The sequence below is a fragment of the Stenella coeruleoalba genome, assembly GCF_951394435.1.
Source record: "Stenella coeruleoalba genome assembly, chromosome: 1".
NCBI classification, from domain to species: Eukaryota; Metazoa; Chordata; class Mammalia; order Artiodactyla; family Delphinidae; genus Stenella; species Stenella coeruleoalba.
This window is the reverse complement of record NC_137169.1, coordinates 131639686-131655282: the sequence shown is the minus strand read 5'-3', so window position 1 is coordinate 131655282 and position 15597 is coordinate 131639686. Positions and strand designations below refer to the sequence as shown.

At 38.4% G+C, this 15597-nt stretch overlaps 1 long non-coding RNA gene across 2 annotated transcripts in view; it reads left to right on the top strand.

The window, feature by feature from the left end:
* Positions 1-6981, top strand: part of LOC307182557 — a 585550-nt gene extending 578569 nt beyond the window's left edge. For both annotated transcript variants that reach the window (XR_013827196.1, XR_013827197.1), the window contains exon 8: positions 6049-6981. This is a non-coding gene — a long non-coding RNA (uncharacterized lncRNA). The remainder of the gene's footprint in view (positions 1-6048) is intronic.
* Positions 6982-15597: the final 8616 nt, after the last annotated feature.

The window sequence follows — 15597 nt, the reverse complement described above, 5'->3', positions numbered from 1 at the left end:
TCAGTTTCTTTTCTTTTTATGGCTGAGATATATTCCATTGTATATATGTGCCACATCTTCTTTATCCATTCATCTGTCGATGGACACTTAGGTTGCTTCCATGTCCTGGCTATTGTAAATAGAGTTGCAATGAACACTGTGGTACATGGTTCTTTTTGAATTATGGTTTTCTCAGGGTATATGCCAAATAGTGGGATTGCTGGGTCATACGGTAGTTCTATTTTTAGTTTTTAAGGAACCTCCATACTGTTCTCCATAGTGGCTGTATCAATTTACATTCCCACCAACAGTGCAAGAGGGTTCCCTTTTCTCTACACCCTCTCAAGCGTTTATTGTTTGTAGATTTTTTGATGATGGCCATTCTGACAGGTGTGAGATGATATCTCATTGTAGTTGTGATTTGCATTTCTCTAATGATTAATGATGTTGAGCATTCCTTCATGTGTTTGTTGGCAATCTGTATATGTTCTTTGGAGAAATGTCTATTTAGGGCTTCTGCCCATTTTTGGATTGGGATGTTTGTATTTTTGATATTGAGCTGCATGAGCTGCTTGTACATTTTGGAGATTAGTCCTGTCAGTTGCTTCATTTGCAAATATTTTCTCCCATTCTGAGGGTTGGCTTTTCATCTTGTTTATGGTTTCCTTTGCTGTGCAAAAGCTTTTAAGTTTCATTTGTTTATTTTTGTTTTTATTTCCATTTCTCTAGTACGTGGGTCAAAAAGGATCTTGCTGTGATTTATGTCATAGAGTGTTCTGCCTATGTTTTCCTCTAAGAGTTTGATAGTGTCTGGCCTTACATTTAGGTCTTTAATCCATTTTGGGTTTCTTTTTGTGTATGGTGATAGGGAGTGTTCTAATTTCATTCTTTTACATGTAGCTGTCCAGTTTTCCCAGCACCACTTATTGAAGAGCTATCTTTCTCCACAGTATATTCTTGCCTCCTTTATCAAAGAAAAGGTGACCATATGTGCGTGGGTTTATCTCTGGGCTTTCTATCCTATTCCATTGATCTATCTTTATGTTTCTGTGCCAGTACCATACTGTCTTGATTACTGTAGCTTTGTAGTATAGTCTGAAGTCAGGAGCATGATGCCTCCAGCTCCGGTTTTCTTTCTCAAGATTGTTTTGGCTATTCGGGGCCTTTTGTGTTTCCATAAAAATTGTGAAATATTTTGTTCTAGTTCTGTGAAAAATGCCAGTGGTAATTTGATAGGGATTACATTAAATCTGTAGATCGCTTTGGGTAGTATAGTCATTTTCACAATGTTGATTCTTCCAATCCAAGAACATGGTATATCTCTCCATCTTTTTGTATCATCTTTAATTTCTTTCATCAGTGTCTTATAGTTTTCTGCATACAGGTCTTTTGTCTCCTTAGGTAGGTTTATTCCTAGGCATTTTATTCTTTTTGTTGCAATGGTAAATGGGCATGTTTTCTTCATTTCACTTTCAGATTTTTCATCATTAGTGTATAGGAATGCTAGAGATTTCTGTGCATTAATTTTGTATCCTGCTACTTTACCAAATTCACTTATTAGCTCTAGTAGTTTTCTGGTAGCATCTTTAGGATTCTCTATGTATAGTATCATGTCATCTGCAAACAGTGACAGCTTTACTTCTTCCTTTCTGATTTGGATTCCTTTCATTTCTTTTTTTTCTCTGATTGCTGTGGCTAAAACTTCCAAAACTATGTTGATTAAGAGTGGTGAGAGTGGGCAACCTTCTCTTCTTCCTGATCTTAGTAGAAATGGATTCAGTTTTTCACCATTGAGGATGATGTTGGCTGTGGGTTTGTCATATATGGCCTTTATTATGTTGAGGAAAGTTCCCACCATGGCTACTTTCTGGAGAGTTTTTATCATAAATGGGTGTTGAATTTTGTCATAAGCTTTCTCTGCATCTATTGAGATGATCATATGGTTTTGCTCCTTCAATTTGTTAATATGGTGTATCACGTTGATTGATTTGCGTATATTGAAGAATCCTTGCATCCTGTGATAAACCCCACTTGATCATGGTGTATGATCCTTTTCATGTGCTGTTGGATTCTGTTTGTTAGTACTTTGTTGAGGATTTTTGCTTCTAGGTTCATCAGTGATATTGGCCTGTAGTTTTCTTTCTTCGTGACATCCTTGTCTGGTCTTGGTATCAGGGTTATGGTGGCCTCGTAGAATGAGTTTGGGAGTGTTCCTGCCTCTGCTATATTTTGGAAGAGTTTGAGAAGGAAAGGTGTTAGCTCTTCTCTAACTGTTTGATAGAATTCCCCTGTGAAGCCATCTGGTTCTGGACCTTTGTTTGTTGGAAGATTTTTAATCACAGTTTCAATATCAGTGCTTGTGACTGGTCTGTTCATATTTTCTATTTCTTCCCAGTTCAGTCTCAGAAGGTTGTGCATTTCTAAGAATTTGTCCATTTCTTTCAGGTTGTCCATTTTATTGGCATAGAGTTGCTTGTAGTAAACTCTCACAATCCTTTGTATTTCTGCAGTGTCAGTTGTTACTTCTTGTTTTTCATTTCTAATTATATTGATTTGATTTTTTTTCTTGATGAGTCTGGCTAATAGTTTATCAATTTTGTTTACCTTCTCAAAGAACCAGCTTTTAGTTTTATTGATCTTTGCTATCGTTTCCTTCATTTGTTTTTCATTTATTTCTGATCTGATCTTTGTGATTTCCTTCCTTCTGCTAACTTTGGGGTTTTTTTGTTCTTCTTTCTCTAATTGATTTAGGTGTAAGGTTAGGTTGTTTATTTGAGATGTTTCTTGTTTCTTGAGGCAGGATTGTATTGCTCTAAACTTCCCTCTTAGAACTGCTTTTGCTGCATCCCATAGGTTTTGGGTCATCATGTTTTCATTGTCATTTATTTCTAAATATTTTTTGATTTCCTCTCTGACTTCTTCAGTGATTTCTTGGTTATTTAGTAGCATATTGTTTAGCCTCTGTGTATTTGTATTTTTTACAGGATTTTTCCTGTAATTGATATCTAGTCTCATAGCATTGTGGTCGGAAAAGATACTTGATACAATTTCAATTTTCTTAAATTTACCAGGGCTTGAATTGTGACCCAAGATATGATCTATCCTGGAGAATGTTCCATGAGCACTTGAGAAAAATGTGTATTCTGTTGTTTTTGGATTGAATGTCCTATAAATATCAATTAAGTCCATCTAGTTTAATATATCGTTTAAAGCTTGTGTTTCCTTATTTATTTTCATTTTCGATGATCTTTCCATTGGTGAAAGTGGGGTGTTAAAGTCCTCTACTATGAATGTGTTACTGTCGATCTCCCCTTTTATGGCTGTTAGTATTTGCCTTATGTATTGAGGTGCTCCTATGTTGGGTGCATAAATACTTGCAATTGTTATATCTTCTTGGATTGATCTCTTGATCATTATGTAGTATTCTCCTCTGTCTCTTGTAATAGTCTTTGTTTTACAGTCTATTTTGTCTGAAATGAGAATTGCTACTCCATCTTTCTTTTGATTTCCATCTGCATGGAAAATCTTTTTCCATCCCTTCAGTTTCAGTCTGTATGTGTCCCTAGGTCTGAAGTGGGTCTCTTGTAGACAGCATATATACGGGTCTTGTTTTTGTATCCATTCAGGCAGTCTGTGTCTTTTGGTTGAGGCATTTAATCCATTTAAGTTTAAGGTAATTATTGACATGTATGTTCCTATTACCATTTTCTTAATTGTTTTGGGTTTGTTATTGTAGGTCTTTTCCTTCTCTTGTGTTTCCTGCCTAGAGAAGTTCCTTTAGCATTTGTTGTAAAGCTGGTTTGGTGGTGCTGAATTCTCTTAGCTTTTGCTTGTCTGTAAAGGTTTTAATTTCTCCGTCAAATCTGAATGAGATCCTTGCTGGTTAGAGTAATCTTGGTTGTAGGTTTTTCCCTTTCATCACTTTAAATATGTCCTACCACTGCCTTCTGACTTGCAGAGTTTCTGCTGAAAGATCAGCTGTTAACTTTATGGGGATTCCCTTGTGTGTTATTTGTTGTTTTTCCCTTGCTGCTTCTACTTTTTTTTCTTAGTATTAAATTTTTGAGAGTTTGATTAATATGTGTCTTGGCATGTTTCTCCTTGCATTTATCCTGTATGTGACTCTCTGTGCTTCCTGGACTTGATTAACTGTTTCCTTTCCCATATTAGTTAAATTTTCAACTATAACCTCTTCAAATATTTTGTCAGTCCCTTTCTTTTTCTCTCCTTCTTCTGGGACCCCTATAATTCGAATGTTGGTGTGTTTAATGTTTTCCCAGAGTTCTCTGAGACTCTCCTCAATTCTTTTCATTCTTTTTTCTTTATTCTGCTCTGCAGTAGTTATTTGCACTATTTTATCTTCCAGGTCACTTATCCTTCCTTCTGCCTCAGTTATTCTGCTATTGATCCCTTCTAGAGAATTTTTAATTGCATTTATTGTGCTGTTCATCACTGTCTGTTTGCTCTTTAGTTCTTCTAGGTCCTTGTTAAACGTTTCTTGTATTTTCTCCAATCTATTTACAAGGTTTTGGATCAACTTTACTATCATTGTTCTGAATACTTTTTCAGGTAGACTGCCTCTTTCCTCTTCATTTGTTAGGTCTGGTAGGTTTTTGCCTTGCTACTTCAACTGCTGTGTATTTCTCTGTCTTCTCATTTTGCTTAACTTACTGTGTTTGAGGTCTCCTTTCGCAGGCTGCAGTTTCGTAGTTCCCATTGTTTTTGGTGTCTGTCCCCAGTAGCTAAGGTTGGGTCAGTGAGTTGCATAGGCTTCCTCATGGAGGGGACTAGTGCCTGTGTTCCAGTGGATGAGGCTGTATCTTGTCTTTCTAATGGGCAGCTGTACGTCTGGTGGTGTGTTTTGGGGTGTCTGTGGCCTTATTATGATTTTAGGCAGCCTCTCTGCTAATGGGTGGGGTTGTGTTCCTGTCTTGCTATTTGGTTGGCATAGGGTGTCCAGCACTGTAGCCTGCTGGTCGTTGAGTGAAGCTGGGTGCTGGTGTTGAGATGGGGATCTCTGGGAGATTTTTGCCATTTGATATTATGTGGAGCTGGGAGGTCTCTTGTGGACCAATGTCCTGAACTTGGCTCTCCCACCTCAGAGGCACAGCACTGACACCTGGCTGGAGCACCAAGAGCCTGTCATCCACACGGCTTAGAATAAAAGAAAGAAAGGAAGGAAAGGAGGGAGGGAGCGAGAAGATACAGTAACATAAAATAAAATAAAGTTATTTAAATAAAAAATAATTATTAAATTTTTTTTAATAAAAAGAAAAGAAGGAAGAGAGCAACCAAACCTAAAAACAAATCTACCAATGATAAAAAAGTGCTAAAACTATACTAAAAAACAAAAAAAAACGGACAGACAGAGCCCTAGGACAAATGGTAAAAGCAAAGCTATGCAGACAAAATCACACACAGAAGCATACACATACAAACTCACAAAAACAGAAAAAGGGAAAAATATTTATATATTTTTGCTCCCAAAGTCCGCCTTCTCAATTTGGGATGATTCGTTGTCTATTCAGGTATTCCACAGATTTAGGGTACATCTAGTTGATTGTGGAGCTTTAATCCGCTGCTCCTGAGGCTGCTGGGAGAGATTTCCCTTTCTCTTCTTTGTTCGCACAGGTCCTGGGGTTCAGCTTTGGATTTGGACCTGCCTCTGCATGTAGGTCGCCTGAGGGCGTCTGTTCTTAGCTCAGACGGGACGGGGTTAAAGGAGCAGCTGATTCGGGGGCTGTGGCTCACTCAGGCCGGGGGGAAGGAGGGGCACGGCGTGCGGGGCGAGCCTGCGGCGGCAGAGGCCGCCGTGACATTGCACCAGCCTTAGGCGCGCCGTGCGTTTTCCCGGGGAAGTTGTCCCTGGATCCTGGGACCCTGGCAGTGGCGGGCTGCACAGGCTCCCGGAAGGGGCGTGTGGAGAGTGACCTGTGCTCGCCCACAGGCCTCTTGGTGGCGGCAGCAGCAGCCTTAGCGTCTCATGCCCGTCTGTGGGGTCCGCGCTCATAGCCGCGTTCGCGCCCATCTCTGGAGCTTCTTTAAGAAAGTCTCTTGTCTCTTCGGCAGGTGCAGACCTTTTCCCGGACTCCCTCCCGGCCAGCTGTGGCGCACTAGCCCCTTCAGGCTGTGTTCACGCGCCAACCCCAGTCCTCTCCCTGCGCTCTGACGGAAGCCGAGCCTCAGCTCCCAGCCCCGCCCTCCCCGGCGGGTGAGCAGACAAGCCTCTCGGGCTGGTGAGTGCCGGTCGGCCCTGAAACTCTGTGCGGGAATGTCTCCGCTTTTCCCTCCGCAGCCCTGTTGCTGTGCTCTTCTCCGCGGCTCCGAAGCTTTCCCCCTCCGGCATCTGCAGTCTCCGCCCGCGAAGGAGCTTCCTAGTGTCTGGAAACCTTTCCTCCTTCACAGCTCCCTCCCACTGGTGCAGGTACCGTCCCTATCCTTTTGTCTCTGTTTATTCTTTCTTCTTTTGCCCTACCCAGGTACGTGGGGAGTTTCTTGCCTTTTGGGAGGTCTGAGGTCTTCGGCCAGCGTTCAGTAGGTGTTCTGTAGGAGTTGTTCCACATGTAGATGTATTTCTGATGTATTTGTGGGGAGGAAGGTGATCTCCGTGTCTTACTCTTCCGCCATCTTGAAGTTCCTCACCTCCTCTTACATCTTGACCTGAGAATATTTGTTGCAATGATTAATTGGTATTAGAATCATACATGTCCATAGTTTAAACCATGTATCAGTCTGTCAATCTCCCTGTCATATTTACAAAGATTTAAGCTCCCCAAATGTTCAGAATCTCTCTGAGACTCAAATGGAATGGAACTACAATTTTCTTTTCTCAAGGAGCTGTACAGAAAGTGGAGAAACTCTTCCATATGGATCTGCAGGGAGTGTATTATTTCAAGTATTGTTTTGCTCAGCACCTTAGAGACCAGCTGCTGAGAAAAAAATGGTCCTGTGAAAAGAAACCTGAATTGTCATCAAACTGCTGCAGCTGCCATTATTAGCTTTGCAGGGCAGATCTTATATATATTAAAGCAGACGTACTTCATCTACCCCGAAATTACATTCTGCATCTCACATTGGCTTGCTCTACCTTTTGAACTCCTTAAATTTCGAATTTCATTAGCGTCTATACTGACTGCTTTCACATAGATTAATAAAATCCCATTGGTAATCTGCATGCCTTGTTTACATGAATTTCTTGTACGTGAATAGGACTTTGATTCATGTTTAGGACTCACTGATTCATGTTTAGGACTCACTGACCATGTGCTCTATTTAAGCAGGGGTATGTGTTGTAATCAATCATGGACCACTCCAAAAACATTTTATAAAAGCACTATAAGGTCCCAGCATAGCATAAACTCAGGAAATAAAAACCACCATCCCACAACAGAGTTTCAATTTATACTCTCTAGCCTTTACAAATGAGATTTTAAGGTGTAATTTAAAGATGCATATTTTAAGAGCATTTATCTCCTTTATACTGTGTGTGTGGTTTTTCAATATAAACAATCATGTGTGAGAGAATTCTCTTAGACTTGAGCATTTGGTTGAATAGTTTGTATCTCTAAGGAGAACACCAATCATTGATGAGGGCTGCACAGCTACAGCCAATTCACACTACACATAAAAGTATTATTGGTTACAATTTTGGATTATCGATTTACATGGGATGCATGTGGCTGAAATAGTGCCTTGAATTCCCAGTTGGGAAGAGTGGATTCAAAAATAGGTTTAAGCAGTATATTTACATCACGTGCACTGTATTTAATTCAGATTAAGTATTTAGAAGTTACTTTTATTTTGTAAATACTTAAATTTCTTAAAGATATGCACACATATATATGTAAAATATGTGTATGTATATACATATATCTTTTAAAATTAACTAAAATTAGTCACTTTTTTACACTAGTGAGGAATGCACACAGAGCTAAACATCCCCCTATACAAATCCTACTTTTATTTCTACTCCTATTTCTACTCCTGTTAATGGTAGGTAATGCTTATTGAACATCTGCTCTGCTCAGTTATACTTTACATTTATTCACAAAAGTAATTCTTACGACAATTCTATTAGATAATTCTGTGTTTATTTATAAATGTATAAGTTGGGATTTGGCAAACTGCCAGAAGTTATATAGTTACGTGGCAGGAAGTGGACCTAGATTTCAGAACCAGTTTTTCATCTACCATGAAGCTAGGAATCTTGCTACTCTGTGTAACAGTTCTTTACTCTGTAGTAGGCACTTTTTCACATGTTACCTAAAAATAATATCATTACCATTGCCCCTTAAGATGAGTATTATTATTATTTTATAGATGAGAAAATCAAAGTTATGTCAGGTCAAGCAAATTTCTCATACAGATTCTAAGTGACATGGGATCACTCTGAGTGCAGTGTTGGCAAGTGTGGGAACAGGAAGAAGTTAGGAACCTCTTTCAATAATCTAGGAAGAGAAGGTTGGTGGCAGTGAATAGGTAAGAAGTGGTCATATTATGGATTGATGACCCGTGGTGCATCAGGAAAGGGATAAGTCAAGGATGACTCCCAAAACTCTGGCTTCAGCAGGTATAGGTATATATTGGTACCACTTCCTAAATAAAATGTAAAACATTATGAAAGGCACACTCCGGGTATGACCGCAAAGATTTCTTTTTAAATTTGAAGTTCCAGCGTGATATCCAAAAATCGATTTACAGGAAGTAGTTGGATTTTTAGATGGGGGCTTCAGAAGAGAACTTGGATCTAGCAATATCATTTACGGGTATGTTAGTTAGCATTGGGGCTGTCACTGAAACCACTGAATAACTATTGGGGGAGTGTGTCACACAGTGAACTGAGGACAAAGCTAAGACTGATCCCTAAGGAATGCCTATGTTTGAAGATCAGGTATATGAATCAGAGCCCGCAAAGAGTAAAGAAAAGGAATAAAAAATGAAGCAGAAAAAAATCAGAGAATTTGGAGTCATAAAGTTCCAAGGAGGAGGTTTTCTTATAAGGACTTCATATTTTTAGAGCAGTTTTATGTTCACAGCAAAATTGAAAGGAAGGTACAGAAATATCCCATATATCCCTGCCTCCACACCTGCATAGCCTCCCCCATTATCAACATCACTCTGCAGAGTGGTACATATGTTACAACTGATGATGTAAGCATTGGCAAATCATAATTACCCAAAATCCATATTTACGTTAAGGTTCACTCTTGATGTTTGTACATTTTATGGGTTTGGACAAATGTATCTCAGCATGTATCCATCATTATGATATCACACAGGGTATTTTTCACTTCCATAAAAATCCCCTGTGCTCTGCCTATTTACCCCTCCCTCACCACCCGTGTCCCCCAGGCAATAACTGATCTTTTTACTGTCTCCATAGTTCTGACTTTTTCAGAATGTCATATAGTTGGAATCATACAATGTCTAGCCTTCTCAGATTGGTTTATTTAACTTAGGAATTTGCATTTAAGTTTCCTCTGTCTTTTCATGGCTTGATAGCTCATTTCTTTTTAGTGCTTATATTTATCCCTTCATTTACTGAAGGGTATCTTGGTGGCTTCCAAGTTTCGGCAGTTATGAATAAAGCTGCTCTAAACATCTTATGTAGATTTTTATGTGTACGTAAGTTTTCTACTTCTTCGGGTAAATACCAAGGTATGTAATTCTTGGATCATATGGTAAGAGTGTTCAGTTTTGTAAGAAACCACCTAACTGTCTTCCAAAGTGGCTGTATCATTTTTCATTCCCACCAGCAATGAATGAGAAGTTTCTGTTTCTCCACATTCTCGCTAGCATTTGGTGTTGCCATTGTTCCAGATTTTGGCCATTCTAATAGGGGGGTAGTGGTATCTCATTGTCCTTTCAATTTGCATTTCCCTGTTGACATGTGATGTGGAACATATTTTCATATGCTTATTTGCCATCTGTATATCTTCTTTGGTGAGGTATCTGTTAAAGTCTTTGGATGATTTTCTAATTGGGATGTTTGTTTTTTTATTGTTGAGTTTTAAAAATTTCTATATATTTTAAATATGTCTTTGTCAGATATGTCTTTTTAAACATTTTCTTCCAGTTTGTAGCTTGTCTTCTCATTCTCTTGACATTGTCTTTTAGAGAGCAGAAGCTTTTAATTTTAATGAAGCCCAGCTGGTCAATTGTTTCTTTCATGGATCATGATTATGGTATTGTATCTAAAAAGTCATTGCCATACCCAAGGTCATCTAGGTTTTCTCCTATGTTATCTTCTAAGTTTCTTATACTTTTTCATTTTACATTTAAGTCTATGACCCATTTTGAGTTATTTTTGTGAAAAATGTAATGTCTGTGTGTATATTCACTTTTCTTCTATCTTATCCTAGTAATTCTTTACCTTCTAACTGCAGTTTGTACCTTTTGAACACCTTCATTCAATTACCCCAACTCCCACCCCCTGTCTATGGTAACCACAAATCTGATCTCCTTTTTTATAAGTTTTTGGTTTTGTTTTGAAGATCCCACATATAAGTGTGATTCATACTGTATTTGCCTTTCCCTGACTTATTTCACTTAGCATAATGACCTCAAGGTCCATCCATGTTGTTGAAAATGGCACGATTTCCTCCTTTTTTATGGCTGAATAATATTTCATTGTGCATGTGTGTGTGTGTGTGTATATATATATATATATATATAGCAAAATTTCTTTATCCATTCATCTGTTGATGGACACTTAGGTCATTCATGTCTTGGCTATTGTAATTAATACTGCTATGAACATGGGGGTGCAGATATCTTGACATAGTATTTTTATTTCCTTCAGATACATACTCAGAAGTGGAATTGCTGGGTCATATAGTTGATCTATTTCTCATTTTTTGAGGAAGTTTTATACTGTTTTTGAAAGTGACTGCACCACTTTGCAGTTCCACTAACAGTGCATAAGGCTTCCCTCTTCTCCACAGTCTCACCAGCACTTTTAAAAATCTTTTGTCTTTTGATACTAGTCATTCTAACAGGCATGAAGTGGTATCTCATTGTGGTTTTGATTTGCATTTTCCTGTTGATTGGTGATGTTGAGTATCTGTTCATGTACTTGCTGGCCACTTGTATACTTGTATATTTTCATTGGAGAAATATCGTTTCAGGTCTTTCGCCTATTTTTAAATTGGATTATTATTATTATTACTTTTTTTTGCTATTGAGTTGTATGAGTTCTTTATGTATTTTGGTTATTAACCCCTCATCAGATATATGGTTTGCAAATACTTTTGCCCATTTCGATTCTTTGTTTGTTTGTTTGTTTTGCATGTGGATATCCAGTTGAAGAGACTATTTTCTCTTCATTGTATTGCCTTTACTGCTTTTGAAGATTCCTATATTTATGTGGTTCTATTTCTGGGCTCTCTATTCTGTTTCGTTGTTCTATTTTTCTTTTCTTTTGCCAAAACCACACTGCCTTCATGACTGTGGATTTATATAGTAAGTCTTGAAGTTGGGTAGTATCAGCCCTTCAACTTTGTTCTTCTGTTTCAATACAGTGTTGGCTATTCTGGCTCTTTTGCCTCTCCATATAAACTTTGGAATCAGTTGGCCAATATCCAAAAATAACTTGGTGGGATGGGAAGATTGTTTTTCAAATGGGTTGAATACTGTTTTATCAATTAAAAAAAGAAAAAGAATCAATGGATTTACAAATATGTGTGTGATTGGTTATGTTAATGAGGATAATTCCAGTGGAGTACTGAGGATGTGAGTCAGATTAAACTGGTTAGGAAAAGGTAGAAGGGATGAGAGAGTGAGACAGGAAGCTAATAGACAACTGTTTGACATTGTGGGAAATTAACCAGGGAGAAAGCAGTTGCTAGAATATGCTGTGGGATCCAGGACTTCCTTGAGGTCTGTCAAAACTACAATATGGGGCTTCCCTGGTGGCGCAGTGGTTGAGAGTCCGCCTGCCGATTCAGGGGACACGGGTTCGTGCCCCGGTCTGGGAAGATCCCACATGCCGCGGAGCAGCTGGGCCCGTGAGCCATGGCCGCTGAGCCTGGGCGTCCAGAGCCTGTGCTTCGCAACGGGAGAGGCCACAACAGTGAGAGGCCCGCGTACCGCAAAAACAAACAAACAAACAAAACTACAATATGTTTGTCATGTTACCTATAAAGTACACAAGAGAACATTATTAACACTTAAGCTTTCCTTTTAAAGTCTGGGGAAACTGACAACCTTGAGTGAAAACATGGTATAAAGTAAGAGACAATGATTTGGTCACATATATCTGTGTTTGAATTCTTGGTCTAACACATTAAATTAGGTGGTCTTAGGAAGTTACCTATTCTCTTTGAGCCTCCCTCAAAGAAATAATATCACTTTATGGAGTGGCAGAATGGATGAATTAAGTATTATACCTAGTATGCTTAGCAAAATACCTGGCACAGCATAAATGCTCAATAAATGGTAAATTGAATTGTTATTATAACAGAAATAATTATAAAGGAATAACTCACATACATGATGCTACCTTTTTGATGACTTTACTGTTACTGCTAACCAGGACCCATCTCACCTCTCAGCTATGGTCACTCAGTATTTGCTTACCTTTGGTTTGTGTACTTTTGCGTGATTTAATTGCCCCAGTTATGGAGGAGTTTGGTTTCACTCAACCTAGGATACAAAAAGTATGGAACTAAAGTAGTTATGATCAGTTTTTTTTTTTTTTTTTTTCGGTACGCGGGCCTCTCACTGCTGTGGCCTCTCCCGTTGTGGAGCACAGGCTCCAGATGCGCAGGCTCAGTGGCCATGGCTCACGGGCCCAGACGCTCCGCGGCATGTGGGATCCTCCCGGACCGGGGCATGAACCCGTGTCCCCTGCATCAGCAGGCGGACTCTCAACCACTGCGCCACCAGGGAAGCCCATGATCAGTTTTTTTTCAACTGCTTTACTGAGCTATGGAGTCTTTGGATTTGCGTATTCTATACGTTTCATATTAAAAGAGTCACACAATATTTAAGTCTTGTGACTTGCTTCTTTAACTTAGAGGAATGTTTTCAAGGATCATCCATGTTGTAGCATTTATCATAGTTCTTTTTTATTGTTGGATAATATCCCATTGTATGAATATGCTACTACATTTTGTTTATTCATAAGTTTATGGACATTATATTGTTTCTACTTTTTGGCTATTATGAATAACGATGCTACTATAATATTTTTGTAAAAGTTTGTGTGGGCATATGTATTCATTTACCTTGAGTATATACCTAGGAGTGGAGTTGCTGAATCAATGATAATTCTCTGTTTAACTATCTCAGCAACTGCCAGGCTGTTTTCCAAAGTGGCTACAACATTTTAATTTCCAAAAGAAATGTATAAGAGTTCCAATTTCTCCACATTCTTACCAAAACTTGTTATCGTCTATCTTTTTTATTCAAGCCATCCTAGTGAGTATCTCATTATGGTTTTGCTTTGCATTTACCTGATGGCTAATGCTGCTGAGAATCTTTTCATGTGCTTATTGGCCATTTGTGAACCTTCTTTGGAGATATGTCTATTCAGATTCTTTGTCCATTTTTCTAAGTTGGGATTTTTGTCTTTGTATTATTGAGTTGTCTGTGTCCTCTATGTATTGTATTTAAATTTGCTAGATGCAAATCCATTATCAGATATGTGACTTGCAAAACTTTTCTCCCATTTTTGTGCATTTTTTTTTTATTTCATAAAAGACCGGGAGGATATTTTAAATTCAAAGCCAGAGCTTTCCACATGCCAAGGAAGTATTAAGGTATGAGTACCACTTGGGTTGGGGTGGCAGGGCTAAAAAGACTCTAAGAATGAGAAATTCAAATATTCAGGTCATACAGGGTTCTTTGGAATGACCTGGAATTATAGCTATGAGTTGTAATGTAATTAATAAAATATGTTCTGAGTTCCAAAAAGCCTGACTTACAAATGAATGCAACTATTTTGTAATGAGAAGAGTCAAGCAGTGATGTCTACAACTTACAAAAATTACTCCCTTTCCACAAAGTACTGTGAGTTAGCTTCCTGATATCTCATTTCAATTTTATTTTCACTCAACATTTGCAGACCATTAATTTGTCAAATACTGTGAGAGGAATTTATTACTTTTTTAAACTCAGTTTTTAAGGTGTTCTCCTAGAACTAAAGTTTTAAACTTTCCAATTTACTGAACATTTTCCTCACCTTCTTTCATTCAATTTGTTTGTGTTTGTGTATATGTGTATGTGTGTGTATGGAGACATATTCATTCATATACACGTATACATATGTATTCATTCATAAACCTATTCACATATTTAGTATATTTTAGTATTCCAATTAAGACCACTTATTCTGATCAATACATATACAGTATCCATGCAGACTTCTTCTCTTGACAGCATCCTTTCACTCATCAGCTCATTTGATCTTTGAAATTTATTTGAAAATATACAATAGCATCAATTATTTCATTATTCTAAGGTTCTTCTTCCCTTGCCTACTCTCCATGTTGTACAGAAGACCATGCTTTCTCCTTTTAGATCCCAGTCATGATTTTTATCTGCTTATAGGGAGAAGAAAGGACCATCTGAAGTGGATGACACTAATTGTGATTGTGTTTTCACACACCTTCAGTATCATTCACATCAGACTGTGCATTGTCTTTCCACTTTCCTCTTGGAGTTTTTTACTCTGGTCATTTTAAAAAGGATCAGTAAGAATGACAGGCAACTGAGAATTCATGAACTACTTTTAAGCCAGTCTTGTGTAACTCCATACTATTAAAAGTTTTTTGGGTTTTTTTTCACGATGCAGGAATGAAATGATGTGCATACAAATGAAGTTGCATTTAGACAATACACAAATTTAGTGAGCACTGCAATAACTGTAGGGGCTTCATCCTCTCCTCAATCTTCTCCCCGTGGCTCTATGAGGGTCACATGTGGGTATTTCACAGGAGCTCAGGAGTGGGCCTCTTCATGACCTTTATCCTTGGTCTCCTTGTAATTATATAGCGTCCAAAATGCAATAGAGGGAGCACTGAATTCATCACTGTTACTGCTGCCAGTGGCCTCTATGAAAAATAGCTTCTCTACCTATAGCAAGTCTCCCAATTTCTTCTTTGCTATTTAATACAGAAATAAGGAAAGGGCCCTTAATATCTTGATCACTTTTGTCAAGCTCAGTCTCAACTAGGTCTCAAACAGGATGACAACTACCATGCTAAGTAAATCATTCAAGGCAATTAAAGAAAAAAATTATATAGTGAGGCATTCCATTCTAAATATCAAAAGAACTATCCTTAGCCTTCATCTGGAGAAACCTTGCAGTCTGCATGCCTCACCCCACTGATCAGTCCGAGAAACTAGATCTTGGAAGTCACCACTTGTGTGAACCTACTTGGGAAAGCACCAGCTCTGGACGCAATGAAGAGATATCAGTTTTGGTTTGGCCTGTCACTAACTTGCTTTAGAAATTTATGTGGCTGGCTTACGAGTGTGTCTCAGTTTGCTCATCTATGAAGTAGTAATAATGATCGTTCTAGTGGGCAGTGTTGATCTGTGGCACAGCTCCCTGGAAAGCCAGAGGTTTGGACAATGAGATATCTTGTTTTTGAAGGCAGGAGTAGCCTTCTCTAT